General features: G+C 40.9%; 1 protein-coding gene across 6 annotated transcripts in view; it reads left to right on the top strand.

Moving 5' to 3' along the window:
* GRIA4 (glutamate ionotropic receptor AMPA type subunit 4) overlaps positions 1-21734 on the top strand; it is a 228787-nt gene that overhangs the window by 46753 nt on the left and 160300 nt on the right. The gene's annotated exons all lie outside the window — the stretch shown is intronic.

Raw genomic sequence — 21734 nt, forward strand, 5'->3', positions numbered from 1 at the left:
ATTACCCCACCTTAGCAACACACTGTACATACCTCTGAGCTATTGCATCTCTGTTTATGGCTTTCCTCTTAGCTTGGCAAAATGGCAAGCCATAGCTGCTTTCAGGACCACCAACAATAAATATCCCCAGGAGGTGACTAAGTTTCTTTCTCAAGCCAGTGGGTGGTGTTAATCTCCACTTAAGTCCAGGATGCTGGCATAGATATATAAACTTCAGATGAGTCCAATGGACTTTTCCCAATTTCCAATAGAGTCTGTTTTATTATGTCATTAAACATTTATTAGAATGTAATATACTTCAGTGAAATTACAGAGTAACTTTATGTGACAGTTTGCTTTGATCTTAAAACAAAAAAGTAAGAAAATAGTTTTAAATGATGGTACAAATGTACTACACTCAAACCAATTTCCCTTTCTTTCTTTTTCAGTACACCTCTTAGTAGCTAACAATTGATTCATAGAATCTCACTGTGGACCCTTTTGACACTTGAAGCAAACTTCCAAATGACAGAATAGTATCTAATGTCACAGAAATGTCTTCCTCTCTGTTGCCTTATATAAAAACATATAAAGATATGTATACTTTTTAAATGTCCAAGGACAACCATAGGTGATGCTCCTTTGGACATGGCTATTTGATCTTTGTCACTGATAATCAACAAAAAAAGAAAATAAAAATCCCCTCCCTCAATTTGCAGCCAGCCAAGCTTTCTGCACTGTTGCATCAGATTTTAGTACCCAAAGCAGGAAGACACACACACACACACACACACACACACACACACACATGAACTAGAAGCAGAGTCATTTGAGAGCCTTTTAGTACCTGAGTGCAAAAGCACCTGAATTTAAAAGGCAAAAGTCACACATGGCTTCATTGATTGCAAATACTAAGTGCATATTTAAACCAAAGGGTCAGGTTTCATTGCGAAAAGCAGACATAGAGCCAAGACCTATCCTGTTTGCCACTTCTATGCTTATTTCAGGAGCACCAGCCATTTCACTGTATAGGCATGCATGTATTTTACTGTTTAAACTGATGGCTCTGGTTAATTCAAGATGGGGAAATTTAGAAACCAAGCTTATTCAATATTAAAAACCCTGGCTCAATTAAGAGCCGAGATCAAATTCACTCTGAAATCTGGGTCTGACTATTATTTACTTATTTAAAAGGATTATTATCCTGCTCCTCTGCAAAAAAGGCTCCCACAATGGCTTACAAATCGATAAAAGAAAGGCATTATTTGCCCTCGGGTCTTAAAATTCAAAAAGACATGACACAAAAAGAAAATGGATTAGGAGGGAGGAGGAACTAAGCCAAGTTAAAGGTAAAGGGACCCCTGACCGTTAGGTCCAGTCGCGGATGACTCTGGGGTTGCGGCGCTCATCTCACTTTATTGGCCGAGGGAGCCGGCGTACAGCTTCCGGGTCATGTGGCCAGCATGACTAAGCTACTTCTGGTGAACCAGAGCAGCATACGGAAACGCCTTTTCCCTTCCCGCCGGAGTGGTACCTATTTATCTACTTGCACTTTGACGTGTTTTTGAACTGCTAGGTTGGCAAGAGCAGGGACCAAGCAATGGGAGCTCATCCCATCGCAGGGATTCGAACCACCGACCTTCTGATCGGCAAGCCCTAGGCTTTGTGGTTTATTATTAGTTATTAGTTACTAGTTCTAATGGCCAGCTGGGATGAAAAAGGAGAGGAAGAGTCAAAAGCTAATTATTTTTTCCTCTGTGCCAATAAAGTAGTTCTGCATGCCTTCTCTTCCTTCCTCTGTTACAGCCGGGTGCAATGGCTGCTGCCAAGTGACAGTTGATGGAAGGAGGAGCTGGCTTCTCAGCAGAGCTGGTAATGATATTGATTCTCTTTTCCCCTCTCTTCTGTTACAGCCTGATGTAATGACTACTGCCAGGCTAGTAATGGGTTCTTAGTCAGCCACACCTCTCTGCAAGCCTCTCCATTTCCAAATGAACTTACTCTTGCAAAGAGGGATGTCAGGGTTAGGGTGGGCTGGTGAGTGACAGGAGAGGCTTTATAAGCAATAGCCTTAACGCCTGGCCAATCCTGAGCTTGCTCAAGAAGATTCTATCTTGCTTGGCTGCATGGGAGTTGTTGTTTCAAGTGATGTTTAATGCAGTGAATTGAGCTTAGGCCTCAGGAAAGTGTAGGCTTCAATGATGAGGACTAGAAGGCCGGGCTTGTCACTCAAAGACCTTGAGAAATCCCCACCCACGGTTAGCACCAGGATAGCAGTACTTCCCATTTAAATTATAGCAATTATTTCTAAATGTGCTACATTGTATTAATAAATCAGCAGGCGCAAGTTTGTGTCTTCTTTTGTACTTGTGTTTGGCAGTGCATAACTGGCCACCCTTGCCTTGCTGTCCCTTCAGCCCCAACACACAAATTTTCAAGGAGAAGATTATTTGAGGGGGCACTGGCTAGGAAGGCAGAGGATAAGGCCCTGAGTTTTTCAAGCCTGTTCAGAGGCCATAAGATTTTCCAAGTACTTACTTAAAGAAACAAAAAAATCCTCTCAGAAAACAGATTGCAATCTTAAGGTGGGGAGAGTTCAACTATTTCACATTTAAAACTTGTGTATTTAAACTCTCAACACAAAATATGAATTGGCCCTGAGTCCGATAATAGGACCCTCAACCCATTGGCTCTCATAAAAAATATTCTGCTTTATTGTTCTTTGTCATTCTACAGAGTATTCAAGGCAATGTTGTTGTTTTTATTGGCTTGGAGAGTCTCATGTAGTTTCTTTGCATCAGGTCAAACCGCAATCTTGAATGTTTAGTTTGTCTGACCACAGCCCTCAGGTGTGATTTCTACATTCATTCCAAACTCCGGTGCCCTTGTCCCCGTTCTCACATCCCTGTGAGTGTGGCCTTTGACAGCTGTGGAATATGATTCCTTGGTTCCCACATTAGCATGGCTTTGAAGTTTCCACTCTCCATAATTCTGTAATAAATAGGTAATGTGAAATCGAACACACGAAAAGGTTGGGATGTAAAGGGAGCAATGTTCGTCTCTAAATATTTAGCACACTTACGTAGTTTTGGCTGTTTTAAGGAGTTTTGCCCTTCCACAGTTTCCAAGATCCTAAAATGAAACTATATGCTTGGCTCATTCAATTTATGCCAAAGGGAAAACAGTCTTGCCTAGTCAGTGAATCAGGCACATGACCTTTATGTTTTGCTTCATGAGAATGCAGTGCCTGTCATCCCCCTGGACCTCATACGTGGCTTTGACTTATATGAGACACATATATAATTCCCTCTAATCCTATTGAGAGTTACACACAGTTATCAAAGAAGATACATTTTTAACCTCTTAAGCAAGCCGTCCATGAGGCATCTGGAATTTATAGTTCTCATCAATTTGGAGCAATGCAGGTGAATAAAATGAACCTTTAAACTAAAACTGTTGCTGACATAGCCTGGAGACTCAAGAGCAAAAGTGAATATTCAGCAATGTATGACTCCTCCTTTTCTTCCAGCTACCTTATAATATTAACTTCCTTGTAATCTTCAGAGGCTTGCATAATGGAGATTCGAAGGCTACACTGTTGAGTGTGTGAAAGAAAAAGGCTGATCTTTGGAGACTGAAGTGTTTTTGATTGCAATGAGCCCATTGGCCAATTAAGTGTCTAAGCAAATAATTTACCCTCGCAAGAAGATGGTGTGGCTCTACACAAAAGAAAAATTTCAAGTGCATTTGTGTGGGGTCTTGTTAAGGCTGGGGAAGTTAGTGTAAAGTTGAAACTTTACTCAGAGAGCTGAAATAATTCAGTGGCTAATCCAGGGCAATGTGGGTAGCTGAAATGCTGCAAAGGAAGCGGGGCAGGAGATGTGCTTAGCTCTTTCCCCACCTGCAGGTTTTCTTCCATACCTGTCAGCACCTTTCCCACCAGCTGAGATTTCCTCATGTGCATTTGCCATGAAGAAGAAGAAGAAGAAGAAGAAGAAGAAGAAGAAGAAGAAGAAGAAGAAGAAGAAGCAGCAGCAGCAGCAGCGTTTGGACTTGATATCCCACCTTTCACTCCCATCAAGGAGTCTCAAAGCGGCTAACAATCACCTTTCCCTTCCTCCCCCACAACAAATAGTCTGTGAGGTGAGTGAGGCTGAGATACAGGGTGAGTCTTTTAAAAGAACACGTGTACTCTGTATCCACGAGGCCTCTTTTAAAAGACTCACCCTGTACTTCAGAGAAGTGTGACTAGCCCAAGGTCACCCAGTAGCTGCATGTGGAGGAACGGGGAATTGAACCCGGTTCACCAGATTACAAGTCCACTGCTCTAAACCACTACACCACACTGGCTCTCACCATGATGGTGTGTGGGAAGGGAAAGCATGGGGAGAAGCAAATGCTGAATTTAATGGAAGTTGTATGATCTTGTCTATATGACACACAGTGCTATTTTTCAGGGGGGGGGGGACGGGACACTCACCATGAACGCCTCCCTTGTTCTCTTATAATGGCAGTGGTGCCTACCTGAGAGGTGCCAGAACTGTCTTCCAGTGAGTTACGGCTAAAGAAAAGTGGCAGAGAACTCTAAAATGTTCAGCTGCTACTATGCTCTGGTGGGCCAGGCTTGGCCTGCTCAGATTGTGAGCTACAAAGCCCAATACAGTGGTGCCTCGCAAGACGAAAATAATCCGTTCTGCGAGTCTCTTCGTCTAGCGGTTTTTTCGTCTTGCGAAGCATCCCTATTAGCGGTTTAGTGGATTAATGCTATTAGCGGCTTAGCGGCTATTAGCGGCTTAGCGGCTTAGAAAAAGGGGGGGGAGGGAAAAAAAGGGGGGAGGGGAAATTCGTCTTGCGAAGCGCCTCGAAAAATGGAAAACCCTTTCGTCTAGCGGGTTTTTCGTCTTGCGAGGCATTCGTCTTGCGGGGCACCACTGTATAGTCCACCAGCAGTATATGATAGTCCATTAGACTTTGGTAAATCTTTTGGCTCTATTCTCTGCTTCGGACCACACATGCAGGGGCATGATAAGACACACATATACTCGCTGCTTTATCTATCTGTCTATTTATCTGATATATATTTAGCATGCTGTGTCATGAGCTTGGCAGGCCTGGGCCAGGCAAACACAGATTTGCAAACCCAGCCAAGTTGTATTTTTTAATGAGAAGTTTAGCCAGAGATAAATTTTGACAACCAAACAAGTAAAAATTCACATCAGTAGAAGTAAAATTGAGTGGTATTGCTTATTTACTTACTTAAAGTATTTTCATCCTTCGACTGATGACAGATTGGTTTACAAAAGATAAGTATAAACAAATCAGTATATTAGCATAAATAAACAACCTATTTAAAGTCATGGCAATAAGGACATTTTACCTCGTCGGGTATTTCTGCTTCTTTTGGGCACCACAGGACCATTGGTTCAAAGCATTTAATATGGTACTCCATTAGAGCAATAATCACCTGAACATCCCAGGGTGGTTCACAACAGAAAATACAGTGGTACCTCGGGTTAAGTACTTAATTCGTTCCGGGGGTTCATTCTTAACCTGAAACTGTTCTTAACCTGAAGCACCACTTTAGCTAATGGGGCCTCCTGCTGCCGCCGCGCCGCCAGAGCACAATTTCTGTTCTGATCCTGAAGCAAAGTTCTTAACCCAAGGTAGTATTTCTGGTTTAAAGGTAAAGGTAAAGGTACCCCTGCCCGTACGGGCCAGTCTTGACAGACTCTGGGGTTGTGCGCCCATCTCACTTAAGAGGCCAGGGGCCAGCGCTGTCCGGAGACACTTCCGGGTCACGTGGCCAGTGTGACATCGCTGCTCTGGCGAGCCAGAGCCGCACACGGAAACACCGTTTACCTTCCCGCTGGTAAGCGGTCCCTATTTATCTACTTGCACCCGGAGGTGCTTTCGAACTGCTAGGTTGGCAGGCGCTGGGACCGAGCAGCGGGAGCGCACCCCGCTGCAGGGATTCGAACCGCCGAGCGTATGTAACCTGAAGCGTATGTAACCCGAGGTACCACTGTACTAAATGAGAATGTAAAATAATAAAACAAAAACAAACCAATAACCAACAAACATATCTTTAAAAAAGCCATAGAATGTTAATCTGCTGAGTGCCTGGTTGAAGAGAAACATTTTCACCTGGTGCCTAAAGATATGTAATGAAGGCACCAGGCAGGCCTCCCTGGGGAGAGCATTCCACAAATGGGAGCCACTGCAGAAAAGACCCATCCTCGTGTTGCCACCCTCCAGACTTCTCATGGAGGAGGCACACAACGAAGGGCCTCCGATTATGATTGTAGGGTCAGAGTCGGTTCATATGGGGAGAGTCGGTCCTTGAGGTATTGAAGTCCTGAGTCATTTAGGGCTGTATAGGTCAAACCCAGCAATTTGAATTGGGCCCAGAAACTAATTGGCAGCTAGTGCGGTCAAACCAGGACCCATGTAATATACTCAAACCATCCTGCCCTGGTGAACACCACCTTAAAACCTAATCCTTTTCACTAACCAGGAGGACGTCTGTGAGAGCCTGGGAAGGAAGTTGGAGGAGGGATGTGATATAGTGCACAAGCCTGTGTGCTGCTTCTCATCTTTGTGATTGGACAGCGTAATGTCTGCATTGGACCAGTGTGCTTGAGGAAAGCATGAGGAAGGTCAAGAGATATGTGTACTGGGGGGCCACTAGGGGGCGCATCAGAAGATGGCTGACAATAACATCTCTCCGACCCACACGAGGTAATTTGGAGGCTGTGATGGGAGTAAATAGCCTCCCTACCCCCCCCCCCCCAGGATTGTGAGGTGGGACTGCCCTTGCCTGCTGTGCCCTATACCACCCCCAAATTTGTGGGGATGGGGGCACTAGGCACAATGCCCTCCTGTGGGATTTCGGCGCTCCTGGACGCCGTCTCTGATCCGCGCCACTAGCTGCAAGAACTTCAAAAGAAACAATTTGGATGAAGCGAATGCACATATTTCAAGGAAGAAGGGGGAGTAAAGACTGCTAACAGAAGAGATCTCTGATAAAACAAGAAGAGTCGAAGGAGCAAGTATAAATCACGAGAAGATACGCCAAGACTCGGTATGGCAAAGGGACTGATGGGGGAGGGGAAAAAAACCTTACTTTCTTTCTTATATGTGATTAAACAAGAACCCCCCCCCCCCACAAGCCAGAAATGTCGTTTTAAGGACTTAAGCTGTGGATTTAAGGCTGTGTGGAGATAAACTTTCGAACCAAAGCATGTTTTGAGAAGAGCATGGAATGTATAAGGGCTTTGGAATGACGCAGTTAAAAGTGCCGTCGCCATATTGGGAAGTTCTGTCGAAGGACTTAAGTCTGAGAGGAGAAATAGAGAAATAGAGCTGTTTTTATATTGTGGGTGAAACCCCTCAGTGGGATTTAAGAACGACAGTTCTGTAATTAATGATGGAAAGAGCACTGTTATCTATGAAGGCAATGATATATGGAAACCATCTCAATTTGAGGATTGGAAGAACGGAAAAATTCACACAGGATTATTATTGGTGTTTATCGGCTTAAGGAGACTATCAGAAGAGATCATAAAGAAAAAAGAGAAAATATATGAACAAGAGGTGATGTGGAAACAGCAAGATAAGACTGGATAGAATTATGAACTTTGTTTGGACTGATTTGGACATTAACGCAGTAGCAAGAAGATGATCAGAATCCCCCTTCGGATCTTGAAATATGGGTCCCCTCAACAAAATTTAAAATTCAGCTTTGTAATTCGGAATTTATGTGATGTGATTTGATTTGATTTGATTGGCCGGTTAATAAAAATTATTTTTTTAAAAAAAGACATACGTGTACTGTGTTCTTGGGATGCATGCATCCATACTATAACCAACTTTTCAGCATTTCTTATTGCAGAAGACAAATCTGAACTATGTGAATGCCAAATGTGTTGCAAGAAGCAACAAAGACATCCATGCCTTAATATGTGGCCTTCTTTTATTAGAAATTCTGAGTCATCATGCTTGCTGACTGAACAGATATCCTCAACTTCAGGTTTACTTAACTTTGGCTATAAAACAATGCCATTATTATTTTGGAGGTTTAATTCTATGCACATTGCAAAACTTTGCCCCGCAAGTACTTTTAACTGGAGTCAATAAGAAAATTGCTAGTAACCTAACAAGTGAGCTATTGAAAACCAGTGTATGTGGCAGTTTTCCGTACATTGATAAATAAACCCAGACCCTATGCTAAAACTGTGTGCTTTAGTAGGACCTTGCCACCACAGCAGATTGACTTAAAACAACATTTCTGAATAGATTTATTAGCACAGCAGCTAATCTCAGAGACATTAGGAGCGAATAGCTATACAGTGACATATTTGTATAATGTGTGAGTGGAATGAAGGTCATGCCTTCTTTTCACAACAAAACGCTAGCACATTTTTCTCGCATGTGTTTACTGCTTAAATACAAAATGCCTTTAATTATGTCTTTGAGTGGACCAAAGACCTAAAGGTATATTGGTGCAATTTGTTTTCTGGAATGAAACTCCAGAGGTCAGCTCAGGATTGTTCTGTGAGTTAAAGACTTCAAAGGTAGAGGGGGGGGGGAGGGAATGGAAACTTCCTATCGGTATTCTTATTTATTTAGTAAGGTGTTTTTGTTCTTCACACAATGCAATTTCTACTCAGTATAATCCCTGCTTCTTTTGGGCAGCCTTTTAGTCTGTCCAGAAACTGTTTCTCATTAATGTTGATTAAAGAGGCCTGGATTAAGATAATCAAATGTTGATGTGTGTGTTCCACACCACACACACCAGGTGTGCACCTGATTGATCAGCTAGGTAATTATCATCTTCCTGATCTGCTTCTAACTTTGTTTATATTGTGATTTGGAAAGAGCAATTAATTTTAGGCAGGCTAATTTAGGTTTCTCATACCACATTTGCAAGCTCGTGTAAAGGAATCTTATTTATTGTTAGATTTTCCCTTGTGAGTTCCTGTTTACTCACATCTAACACTGGACACAAAACAATATGTAGGAAATGAAGGGTTTTCTCTCTACACACACTCTGTGCATACAGATTATAATGTTACGAACCTCTGTAATTTGCACCTCACCTACCCCCCCCCCAATTCCAAGCACACTTGCTAAGAGCCCCATTAAACACAGTGGTTCTGTACTTTATGCCAAATCAAAATACACAGGATGTGCTGTGACCACACACACACACACACCCCTTCAGCTTTATTTAGCATTTTCTTGGGCAGGAGTTGATTATATTTCCAGCTCACTTGATCATATTGATTACCACTTTCCAGCTCTTTGAAATCCTTTTGAGGAGGCACTGGGAAAACCCAGCCAAATGGGCGGGGTATTAATAATAATAATAATAATTGTTGTTGTTGTTATCCATTTTTTTCACAGTATTCTGAATCTGGCTGCACCATGGCTTTTAGGTTTTTAAAAATACCTTTCAAAATACTTTCTAACACTGAATTTGTATTTTTCACACTGACATTTTCAGTATACTTTCTACCACGATCCCAAGTTCCCTTTTCTGGAGAGTTACTGCCCTTTTAAAACCTGAACTTCATGTTGTATGTGGCATGGGTTTGCTTCCTTGTATTGAGTTCTTATTTGGAAACTCTTCCAGTTATGAGGGTTGGGATGTCTTGGAAAGTGTTGGTCACATCATGAGGTGAGCATTCCTACATGTAACAAGAAGGAAGGGGAGATGCATGTAATAACTAATTATTTATTCAGCATAGCTAGAATATTTTTATATTAATTAAACAGTACTATGGAAAACAGCTATTAATTACCTGAATTGAGCATGTAGTTAGGGACAAAGAATAAATTCATTCAGATCAAGTTTTGAAGTGAACTGATCTGAATATGGCTATCAATCAGATTATGTACAGTATTTCCCCAAATTTTGTGATGCAATTTCAGTTCAAAAAATAAACACAAACACACACATGTGCATTTTACAGGGAAATGTGTTACACACACACACACACACACACACACACACACACACAGTATACATATTTTGGGATGGCAATACTTATGTGTATAATTTAAGTGTGTGTTTTTTCCCTTTGAGTTTGAAACAATGGCAATAAAACAGAACCGACCTATGATTGAATGAATGCAGAACAACACAGAATGGAAATAGGTTGCAGCTTAAATCATTACATGTAGTAGAAGTGGAGTGTCCTGAACATAAAGCTAAAGAGTGAAATCATAGGGCTGTTAGGTCTTGTGTTTCTAGTAAATCTTTTGTGATAGATGGAAGAATAATCATTAACCTTTCGCATGAACTATAAAGTGTGCAGTCTAGGAAAATGAAGATTGAACCGTAAAAGCTATTCAAAGCCTTATCTACAATTCATGGAATATTTCTTCACTGATTTGTTAGTGCTATTAGCAGTCCCAGGATGCAAGAGAACAATGAAATAGAGTTAACAAAGGCTGGGTGCAGTTCTAGGTGTGTCAGGCAAAGTGTTTTAGATGGTAATTCTATGTAAGAACATTCAGTGCTTCAAGATACCCAGGGGCAGTGGGAGTGAGAATTGATCATTTCACTCTCTCTCCCCTTTAATGAGAAAAAGATAATAAGATGCATATTGAATTCAGTAGGTTCTCTGTGGGGTTGGGACTTCAAATCTTTGATTGTTTTGGACCCTCTGTGTTGGCAGAAACTGTCTACTAGAATACCTCTGTGTGACCGCACTTCCTTCAACTTTCTTCTCATAACTCACCTTTTCTAGGGAGCTAGAACACCCATTGCCCATTTGAAACTAAGCCAAACTATGGCCTGGTTCAAATGACATGATATGCCAAATTGACTTACTGGGTCTTTTTTACTCACGTGCTGCACTGAGCTCAGTCAAGGTCTGGCTTAATGTGTCATCTAAAACTGAGTTTGTAGTTAAGTTCTCTCTTTACTAACCATGAGCTATAGCCAGTTGCTGATCTCCTCTCCTGCACCATGGGCAAAACAAGGCAAAATCTGGCTTATCATGCCCTTTGAATATGATCTTAAGGTTTGTCATTAGTTTACTGTTCATGGTTTGTATACAGGAAGCCTGGATTCAGATGACATGACATGCCAAACTGTGGCTTGTTTTATCTGCAGAATGGCAGGAGTGAGGGAGAAGGACATTAAGTCATAGCGCAGACATTCTCTCTGTCCTGGAAGCTCTGCTTCCTAATCATGTCTTTCTCTTACCATAATGTTTTGGGAAAGGCAGTGTGCACATGCTCACTCATTATATAGGTGCCAAGGCTGTTACAGCACCATGGAGAGCTCCTAGTGAGTGACTTACTGAGACAAGGCACAAAAGTGAACTGAGGCTTTGCATGCCTTTTTGTTTCAAGGGATATTGCCTCACATATGAGCAGGCGGTGTTGTAAGCGTGGATTATCATGGCCTCAGTTTGCAATGCTGAACTACAATGATTTGGACACTGTTACGTCAGTGATTCAGTTTGAATCCACAAGTTCATTTCTTTTAAGATGAAATTTAAAGCTAAGTTGCAGCCAGAGGCTTTTAATCAACCATCATTGTCATTGAATTTAGCCAGTAGCTCTGGAGAAAGAATGCCTCTTGGCACCATAATATAGGAAGAGATTTTTCCTTGGGCACAATATTTTATACTTTAAGCTTCCTTGCTCCGTACCCTGTAATCTCTCTTCGTTTCCAACAGCCAGTAAAAAAAAAAAAAAAGGAATTTACAAATGTATTTTGCTTATTGTCCCAAGAAATTATGAAGTGTAAACTGAATTTCACCACATTTATATTATTTATTTATTATCTCACCATCATATCTCATAATCATTTATGAATACACAAGCCCGTAAATACAGTGAATGATGCTATTTGAATTTTTCTTGTCTATTCTACATAAATGGCTATTAAAAAAAACCTGCTGTAAGTTATCAAAAATAAATGTAAAACAGTTCTGCACAATAATTTCCTTTACATCTCTTTGCAGCTTTCCTCTGAGATGCTTTCAAGAATGTGGAAGCAAAGCACTTTTTATATAAGAAATGTTTTTCCCCCTCTCTCGTTTATGACCCAAAGAAAATAAACTCCTTTGCCTTTATAAAGTCTTATATTGCTCATCATGTTGCATCTCATATTCCACAGATTATATTTGGGATATAACCTTAATAAAATTTATCTCAGTGTCTGGGAGGTTTTATATTTTTGTTTCTTTTAAAAATCTATCTGCTTGATATCCAAATCTGGCCTATCTGCTTGCAGTATGCTTAGGATTGAATTGTTCTATTTTATCTTAGTTGTGCATGTGTGTAGCATCAAAAAAAATCAAACCTCCTTGCCTTTGAAAAGCTAACAGCTGTTTTCAAGCAAAATAATTTCAAAATCATATTCTTTCCATGACAAATTTGTGTTAATGAAATAAGGAAAGGAAATGACTGACAAACCCTCTTGTTTCTCACAAACCCTCTTGTTTCTTTCTGCAGCCTCAGTGTGCATTTTTATTATACTGTTTCTACCCAGAAATCTGAACTTTGTTTCTAGACTTTATGGTTACAAAAGTACACTTGAAAATGTAAAGCCAACAAATGCTACAGTTGGTAACAATCGGGAAATCTTTTTTAAATTATATTTTTTAAAGCCTATGTTATGTTTTTCAACACTGTAACACTGCTTGCAAACACCCTCATACCAATATTTTTTCATGGCTCACTCAAGTTTTCACACTGGAGAATAACTGCTTAAGAATAATATCTGTCCTAACAATAAAGTTGTGATAATTACACTCAGTACAGAAATTGGGTTACGATATTCAGGATTCAGTTCTGATCAAGTTGCCCTTGATATAAGAGATGCACAAAATGTCTCTGAAACATTGCACAATACAGTGGTACCTTAGTTTAAGAACAGCTTCATTTATGAACAACTTGGATCAAGAACGCTGCAAACCCGGAAGTAGGTGTTTTGGTTTGTGTACTTTGCCTTGGACCAGAACATGTTCCTGTTGAGTGTGTTCCATTTGTAAACTGAGTCCCCTGCTGCTTTGGGAAAGCACACCTTGGTTTAAGAATGCTTTGTTTAAGAACAGACTTCCAGAACAGATTAAGTTCGTAAACCAAGTTGTTTGTTTGTTTTTTTACTTTGCAAGAAGGATAAAGCCCCACATGATTGCATCATTTGCAGCATATAAAAATGGTGTTTCAGTAACTGCTCTTCCTTTGCATTGATTGGACATAACATATGGATTTGTTTTGATTTGTAAAGTTCCTAAATGTTCAGGTGCAAAAGACTGCATGTTCCCATATTTCCTTTTTAGATCTAATAAGGATGCCACTAATACCATCAGTGTGTCAGGTCAGGATATAACAGTTCTGTTCAAGTGTGTTTCTGGTCCTGCCCCACAACTTTGGAGTACCGCCTTGTGGAGAATACAAACTCCTGAATCTCTGGTCCAAACTAGATGTGTGCATAATACGTAGCAACCAGCTACTCATTTTGTGTTATTGGGACCAGAGGAGCCCAGTTTAGGAAAAACAAACAAACACATGAGTGCCTGACACTTATTGAAGCACTTATTTAAGGTACTTTCACCCTGAACACTTCTTGAAATCTGGTCTGGATTTCGGTGGCTGGATTTAAATTAGTATAGTAGGTGACAAAAGTGTAATATCCATATCCATTGGAAATTAAATGGCTGCTTTTCATGTTGCACCTTAAGTGCTGATTCTTTTGTTTGTTTTTATATTGTATTACCTGCCTTGATCTGTTGGGATGGAATATATATATATGGGTATGACAAGCTACTGGTTATATATAGTCGTTCTTTTAGCTCAGCACTTCAGATATATATTCTAAAATTCAAGGACATCACATGGATTCAGCAATACTCCCCAGAGGGCTTTTGTTTTCATAAATCTATTAATTGATTGCTACCCATAATACGTTGTACTTTCCTTGCACCTATATTCTGTGGCCAATATACTATGCATATTTTTCTTTGTATATGCTTCATATGTGATTGAGGTGTTATGGTTCACAGTGTGTTCCTTCCCATGTTTCAGAACACAGTGCATATATTTGCTATCACAGGTTGATAGATTCTCTTTGTAGACCAAACAAAGTAGCGGGGGAGGAAATTGAACATTTTTTTGCAAAATTCTAAAGGTAGCATTTTGACCTTTTTGTTTTTGAGTGAGATGTGACCAGTGGATTAACCTTCAAAGTGACTTTTTGCATTGCTCAAGGGAAGCCACTAATTCCAACCCCCTGAAAAGTGCCACTGTTTGATCATGCATAATTATTATGTAGTGTTGCTAGATGATTTTATATGTTTAACAGGAAAAAATAGAAAGGCTTCCTATATTTTGGGGTCCGGCATGCATTAGCCAAACCACTTAGGCTCTGCAGTTTCATCAGAAGTTTGCTTAACATTGCATGAGAATCTCCAGTCGCTCTTCCCTGTTTTGTCATATCAGCTATTAAGATTGGTGACATTTGAAAGTACCTGGACAAAACTGATACATAAAGGTATGCTTACATATCATTAATGAATAAATGGCTAGACAGTGCTGTCCTTCTGGATTTAGCAGGCAAACTAAAGCACAGTGTTGGCAAAACAGAAATAAACAACAAGTCTCCTAAAAATGTCAGTAAGAGTCCAAAGAGGCATTTGCAAGAAGCAAAGTCCCATAAACCTAGCCTATAACTAAGCTGCTTTGTATTTCATCCATGCTGGTTTGCTCATATCTTATTTATACATGTGGTGCTAATGCCACCAGAGGGTTTCCATTTATTATTAAATATACTTCAACTTCAAAATAAGCTAATTGTGACATTTGGGCACTGTTAAGGTTTTTTTTTAAAAAAAGCTTTCCATGCTTAGCCCGTATGACAGCTATCACTTAGGGGAGCTTTAATTATTGATGCTCTTAAAATGAGACAATCCAGTACTCGGTTAAGTCTCAGATGCTGCTGCTAAGGGGGAGCAGGGAGCAGGGCAAGAGGCTGCAATAGGTACTGTGCCCCCAAAGCAGGAGCCTTGTGTCGTGGGCTGACCCAGCGCCAGTGTATTTTGACCCTTATAAATATGCCTGAAATTCCACTGCAGCAAGAATGACACCATTTGCTGTCAGTACAGTGGTACCTCTGGTTAATAACTTAATTCATTCCGGAGATCCATTGAAACATTTTAAAACCCCATTTTCATAAAAGTATATCGAGGCGGTATACAACATACAAAATATAATAAAATCAGTAAAAGCATCCATCAAAATATAATTGAAAACACCAAGTTCATTAATACAGGACTAAAATGAGCCTTAGGAAGAGGTCACAATGAAGATTCAGTGATTTTTCAAGTGACCTGCAAGAGATTTCATTCTTTGCAGTGCTAGCACTGAATTTTCTACAACATAATGATTCCATAGAACCATTAGCAAGTTATTCATTCATTCAGTAGGTAACCCATGCCAAATGCTATTGGCAGGGGTAGCAAACATGGTGCCCTTCATAAGTTCTTAGACTCCCAACTCCTATCAACACCAGTCAGCATGGCCAGTGGTCAAGGAGGATGAGGAGAGTTTTAATCCATCAACATCTGGGCCATACTACCCCGAACACGCCCGATCTCGTCTGATCTCAGAAGCTAAGCAGGGTCAGGCCTGGTTAGTACTTGGATGGGAGATCCATTCGTAACCTGAAAATGTTCTTAACCTGAGGTACCACTTATCTAATGGGGCCTCCCGCTGCCACCACACTGCCAGCACGCAATTTCTGTTCTCATCCTGAAGCAAAGTTCTTAACCCGAAGTACTAATTCTGGGTTAGCGGAGTCTGTAACCTGAAGCATTTGTAACCTGAAGCATCTGTAACCTGAGGTACCACTGTATCCTCCCTTTCCATGTCTCAGTTCCCCTTTGGTGCATAGTTTATGCACCGCAGACTTGGAAAGGTCTGAGTGAAGGTAGCCTAGTAGGTTATCACTCCCTGATATGTTTAGCAATATTTCACAATTTAGTACTGGCACCGGGCCAATTGGCAGACCAACTCTGTGTTACAAAGGTGTCTACAAATGTGACACGAAGGCTGGCAACATCAACCCTGCCATGTGGGAATCCCTTGCAGATGACTGCAGCGCCTGGAGACAGGCAGTCAAGTTGTGTCTCCATAGCAGTGATCGGAGGTGGAGTGGCCACTGGGAGGAGCACAGAGAGAAGAAACGTCTTGGTGCATCTGCAACAGCACAACCGGACGCCTTCACCTGCCTCAGCTGCAACAAAACATGTCTTTCCCACATCGGTCTCTACAGCCACAGCAGGCGCTGCAACCATCCAACAGCACTCCTCCATTGCCTCCCAAGACAGACAGGTGCCAACAATAAGCTTTTACATTATCATAGTATGCAGCAGGCCTCATCCTATATGCCAGTCCTGTACTTGGGAGGGTGTCCACTGAATTCAGTAAGATATACTATACATGGGACATAGTGCAAGACATCTTGCTCCTGAAGCTAGGAAAAGCACACTAAAAGATCTTGCTGCACTATTGGGACAGCACGTCTTGTCTTCTTGCCTCACTCCTTGTGCCCTATGCTGCCCTATGCATATTGTCCTGATGAAGAAAACATACTTTAAAATTTAAATAGAAATGCAGTGCATTTCTTCATTGTGGAAGGACTGGGACCAGAGGGCCTGTGTGACTGCTCTGTCTGCACTCCAGGGTTCTAGATGTCGATGGGCCATTTCAAGGCCCCTGTGCTCCCTTTTGGTGGTTCTGTGAAACAGACTTGGACCGGACAGCGCTTGAAGCAGAAGACTGCCCTCTGACAGGCTTAGGGCCCTCGTATCTACGGGACTGCCTCTCCTGGTATGCCCCGCAGAGGACCTTAAGGTCCATGAATAACCATAGTTTAGAGGTCCCAGGCCCTAAGGAAGTCAGACTATCCTCCACCAGGGCCAGGGCCTTCTCAGTGATGGCTCCGACCTGGTGGAATGCTCTGTCCCATGAGACTAGGGCCCTGCAGGATTTAACCTCCTTCTGTCGGGCCTGTAAGACAGAGCTATTCCACCTGGCCTTTAATTTGAATTCAGCCTGATCTTTTATTTCCCTTCTCTTCCCTCCCCCTCCTCTTTTATGAAGATTACCCACTCTGAGACCCCACAGCTAATTCTCCCCTGGCCTCCTCGCTGGTCCACGTAGGACTAATTCAGCCAGCTGGCCCTGCTTATTAGATGGATTTTCCCAAAACTGATTTCTGAACTTTGAATTTTATTGTTATTCATGTTTTTATACTGTATTTTATGCTGTTTCTACAACTAAGTGTTTTAAATTTGTTGTTAGCTGCCCTGAGCCCAGTTTTCTGAACTGGGAAGGGTGGGGAATAAATAAATTATTATTATTATTATTATTATTATTATTATTATTATTATTACATCTCACCCATTTCACCTGCGCAAGGCTCTTTCAGGCGCAGTCAGACATACTGCATTTTTGGAAATCTTTCAGCCTGTGACTACATTCAGATACTTCCCGGATGGAGAGGAAAGTGTCAGCAAAAATAGCTGAATAAACTTCATTAGTAGCTTGAAATGAGACCGGAAGGGCTCAGGGTTATGACATACTGCAGTCCTGCTACAGTACTTCAGAGAGATATGAAAAAAGATACAATATATTAAGGCCGTGTGCTAGATTTATATTGTTTGAAGAAATTTCATAACTTGACATGTCTAGCAATGAAAGTATGGGTGCATTAAGAAACTATAATTAGAAAGAGAAGTAGTAAAACACACAATCTGATTCTGTCGCTGAAACCTCTCCTTAATTGAATCCGTAGTTAATTTTCTGAAGATGTTTTAGTTTAGGAAATATCCTGAACTTTAAAGTTAAATGTGATACATTTCATAGTCTTAATATGGTAATGTGTAATTTATTTGGACAGTGATTACTCAGGGCTAGACTAAGTATATTTTAGGTTTTGCCAGCTTTAAAAAAATACAGTACAGGCAAAGTAAAATGAAAGTTAAAAGTTAAAAAATTAAACCATTCACATAGTAAACAAATTTATTTTTTATTATCTCGGTCTAGAAATAGCATATAGGCCACCAGCATTATCACGCAGAAACATAAATTCATCATTTTTAGAGAAATGCTCAGAAAAATAAACATTTGTGTATTGTAATTAAGGAGTGGAAATACACTTAGTTTTGGTATATCATTATCATGCAGGCTGCAGTCCTATGAGCATTTAATTGCTACTGAGCCCCACTGAACTCAGTGGGACTTGCTTCTGAGCACACAAATGTTCAATTACTTAGCATTCCTGAACTCATGCGTATTTATTTTACTTTGTCTTACTCCATTTCGGTATGTAATATATTATTGAAAATACTGACATAGCTCAAATTTATTTATCTAAACTGTTAAGTGCCCCCTGAATATTTATATGTTCATTTCACTTCCTGCAAAAGATGGAAGAAACTAATAAGGGAGAAGGAAAGGCGTTGGTGCCATTTCGCAGGAACAACATACCTCTAACGCTCCCAAATTGGAATTAGTGTTTTTGAAGATGCTGCTCTTTGTCAGATCCTAAGAGCAGGCAGATCTTTCCTGGGCTAAATTAATTTCCTGGGTGTGTAGCAGCTCCAATCTCACCTTGTTCATAGAGGTCTTTTTCTCTCTCAAGTAGCTATTGCTGATAATATACATTGTAGGATTGCCATATTTCAGAAAGTGAAAATCTGGACACAAAAGCTTCACCCCAGAAATCGTCAAAATTGCTACTTCCACTACAGGTTGCCATACGTCCAGATTTTCCCAGAGGATTACTATATTTTAATATTTTGTTGGAAGCTGCCCAGAGTGGCTGGGGAAACCCAGCCAGATGGGCGGGGTATAAATAATAATTTGTTGTTGTTGTTACAATGTATTAGGGTTGCCATGTGTCCAGAAGTTCCCGGACATACCCGGGATTCGGCCACCAGGGACAGTGTCCAGGCAGAAATTGCTGGCTTCATCCAAATATCACAAGGTGGTTTACAATACGTACCATAGTAACAAAGAATACCCCACCCCTCCACCCCCAGTTTAAAAGACCATAAATTGCTTATGCTTATTGCTTATTGCTAATTGCTTATTGTCCAGCAATTTCTGCCTGGACACTGTCCCTAATGGCCGAATCCCAGGTACTTTCAGACATATGGCAACCCTAATACTAAATAATAATAATAATAATAATAATAATAATAATAATAATAATTTATTATTTATACCTCGCCCATCTGGCTGGGCTTCCCCAGCCACTCTGGGTGGCTTCCAACAAAATATTAATATACAGTAATCCTTCTGTTTAACTCTTTTTTTAAACCTATTTCTGTTGCAATCTGCATGCGAATTGGTGAGTGACATTCATCTTCTGCAGGGTGAAGGTACTGCATGCTTTTCTTCCTTGCAAAGCAGCTGTTGTCCAGTACCAGGAGAAGCAATGTCTGACACAGCAGTGGCCATCAGCACAACTTGCTATGTCTCAAGATACCTGTTGCTATTACATACATGGTTTCACTTCATTGAGTCTTCACTGGTCTGCTGTGAAAAGACCGGAGCTCTCCCTGGGAAGAAAAAGCTGCTTCTGCAGAGTCTGCTTGTGATTGTGAGCTGCTCAGTTGCAATACAGTGCTTAATTCCAAACACTTAAATCCTACAGAGCTCACATGAACATAGCTGTGGTATGTTCTTTCTTTATTATCCAGACTGAAGCGCTTTGCAGAACAGCAATGGCAGAGAGGCAGGTCCATGGGAACACAAAGCTGTGCTCTCTTAGACATCAGACTGTTAGCTTCTATTGTTGGCAAGCTAAAGAGGCATTTTTTGCCCTTCCTGGGCATTTCTCCATGTCCTCTAGCATCTTGGTCTGCTGGTATGTGTCCTTGAACTGTGCATGCGTCTTGCTTGTCTGGCTAGAAGTAAGTGTATGTGCATGCATAGAAACCTCATATTTTTGCATGGCTTCAATGAAGCCTGTTTTACAAAGGTAAGAGTCACATGCTTCACCCATTGCCTCTTCCATTGTCTTTCGAGTCAGAGGGATGCCAACAATACCCCACCTGTGGAATGCTCTCCCCAGGGAAGCTTGCCTGGAATGTTTGTTACATATCTTCAGGTGCCAGGCAAAAACGTTCCTTTTCTCTCAGGCCATTTGCTATTTAAGCAATTTATGGTCTTTTAAACTGGGGGCAGCAGGATGGGGTATTCTTTGTTACTATGGTATGTATTGTAAACTGCCCTGTGATCCTTGGATGAAGGGCAATATAGAAATTAAATAAATAAAAATATAAAAAATAAAGTTGTACCTTGGAAGTCAAATGGAATCTGTTCCGGAAGGCCGTTCGACTTCCAAAACATTTGGAAACCAAAGTGCGGCTTCTGATTGGCTACAGGAAGTTCCTGCAGCCAATCAGAAGCGGCATCGGACATTCAGCTTCCAAAAATAGTTCACAAACTGGAACAATCAGTTCCGGGTTTGCGGCATTCGGGAGCCAAAGCGTTTGGGAACTAAGCTGTTCTGAAACCGAGGTACGACTGTAGTATCTTGCAGGGTTGTAAGAATTACTGAGAATACAAGCGAAATGCTTCTTGACATTATAGTTCTATATTACTACTATTATCGTTGCAGAAAATCTATTAGAATGCTGTCTAAAGTTGGTGTATCCATGCTTTTGGCAGCCCTGAGGGACACTGGAGTCCCCTTTTTCCACCAGCCCATTTCCAAGAGTTCAGTAATATTGAACCATGAGTTATGTATGGCAATGTAGAAGATGCATTTTGTGCCTCCTCAATACTCCACAGCTGATCAATAGGAAGAAACTGCTAGCTTTTAGTCTTGGCAAGGTGTTCCTTTAAAAATGTTGAAGGATTGTGTTGTGCTAACCACAATGTGTGTGGGCACGGAATTCCTCCCCTCATTTATTTTATTTAAAGCATTTTAAATCCACTCTTCAGCCAAAAACAAAGCAACCCAGGGCATCTAATAAATGTCAATGATAAGACAGCCCCTGCCTTCAGGCTTTCTATCTAAAAGATAAAGCACAAGGGGTTGGGAAGGAGGAGGGAATATTTGTAAACTGTCCTAAGATCCTGGGGGATGAAGGCAGCAGCAGCAGCAGCAAAATAATAATAATAAAATAGTTTTTCTCTATATTTCAAAGCAATAGGTTACTTGCTTATGGCTAATGTATAATACATCAGTAGTCAGTGTAGATAACATTACCCAGAGTCATGAAAAGCAGAGTGTGAAGAAGCTTTTAACGTTTTAATTATTTTTTTCACTGCATTCTGCTTTTTATTCCTACCAGAACAAGAGCTTTGTAAAGTCCCAAAGCTTGTATTCTATTTCATCCGTGGCCAGTGGATCCATAATGCATATTACTCTACCTACTTTAAGCCTGGATGTCTTTCAAGAGCAAATTTCAAACAGATAATCAGCTTCATTTTCAAGCATCTTTACAACCCCAACTCAGACAGATGTGCAGTTCAGCAAGAGAGCTAATTTGCTGAATCAATATATAGACCACTAGCTTCTTTTTATCTAAGCTATATCAGAGAAGTGCATCTTTGAGGAAAATTTTAAACAGTGACACTTTCTTTGTGCTGTGGCTTTAGGACTGTGATCCATATCTGGAGTAACCTCATGTCCATTATGGAAACTGAGAAGCCAGAACGCAAGTGAAGGTAGAGATGGATGAATGGAATAGGACAGTTTCAATTCTGGTCCTTAT

Source organism: Podarcis cretensis, assembly GCF_951804945.1.
Source record: "Podarcis cretensis genome assembly, chromosome: 4".
NCBI classification, from domain to species: Eukaryota; Metazoa; Chordata; class Lepidosauria; order Squamata; family Lacertidae; genus Podarcis; species Podarcis cretensis.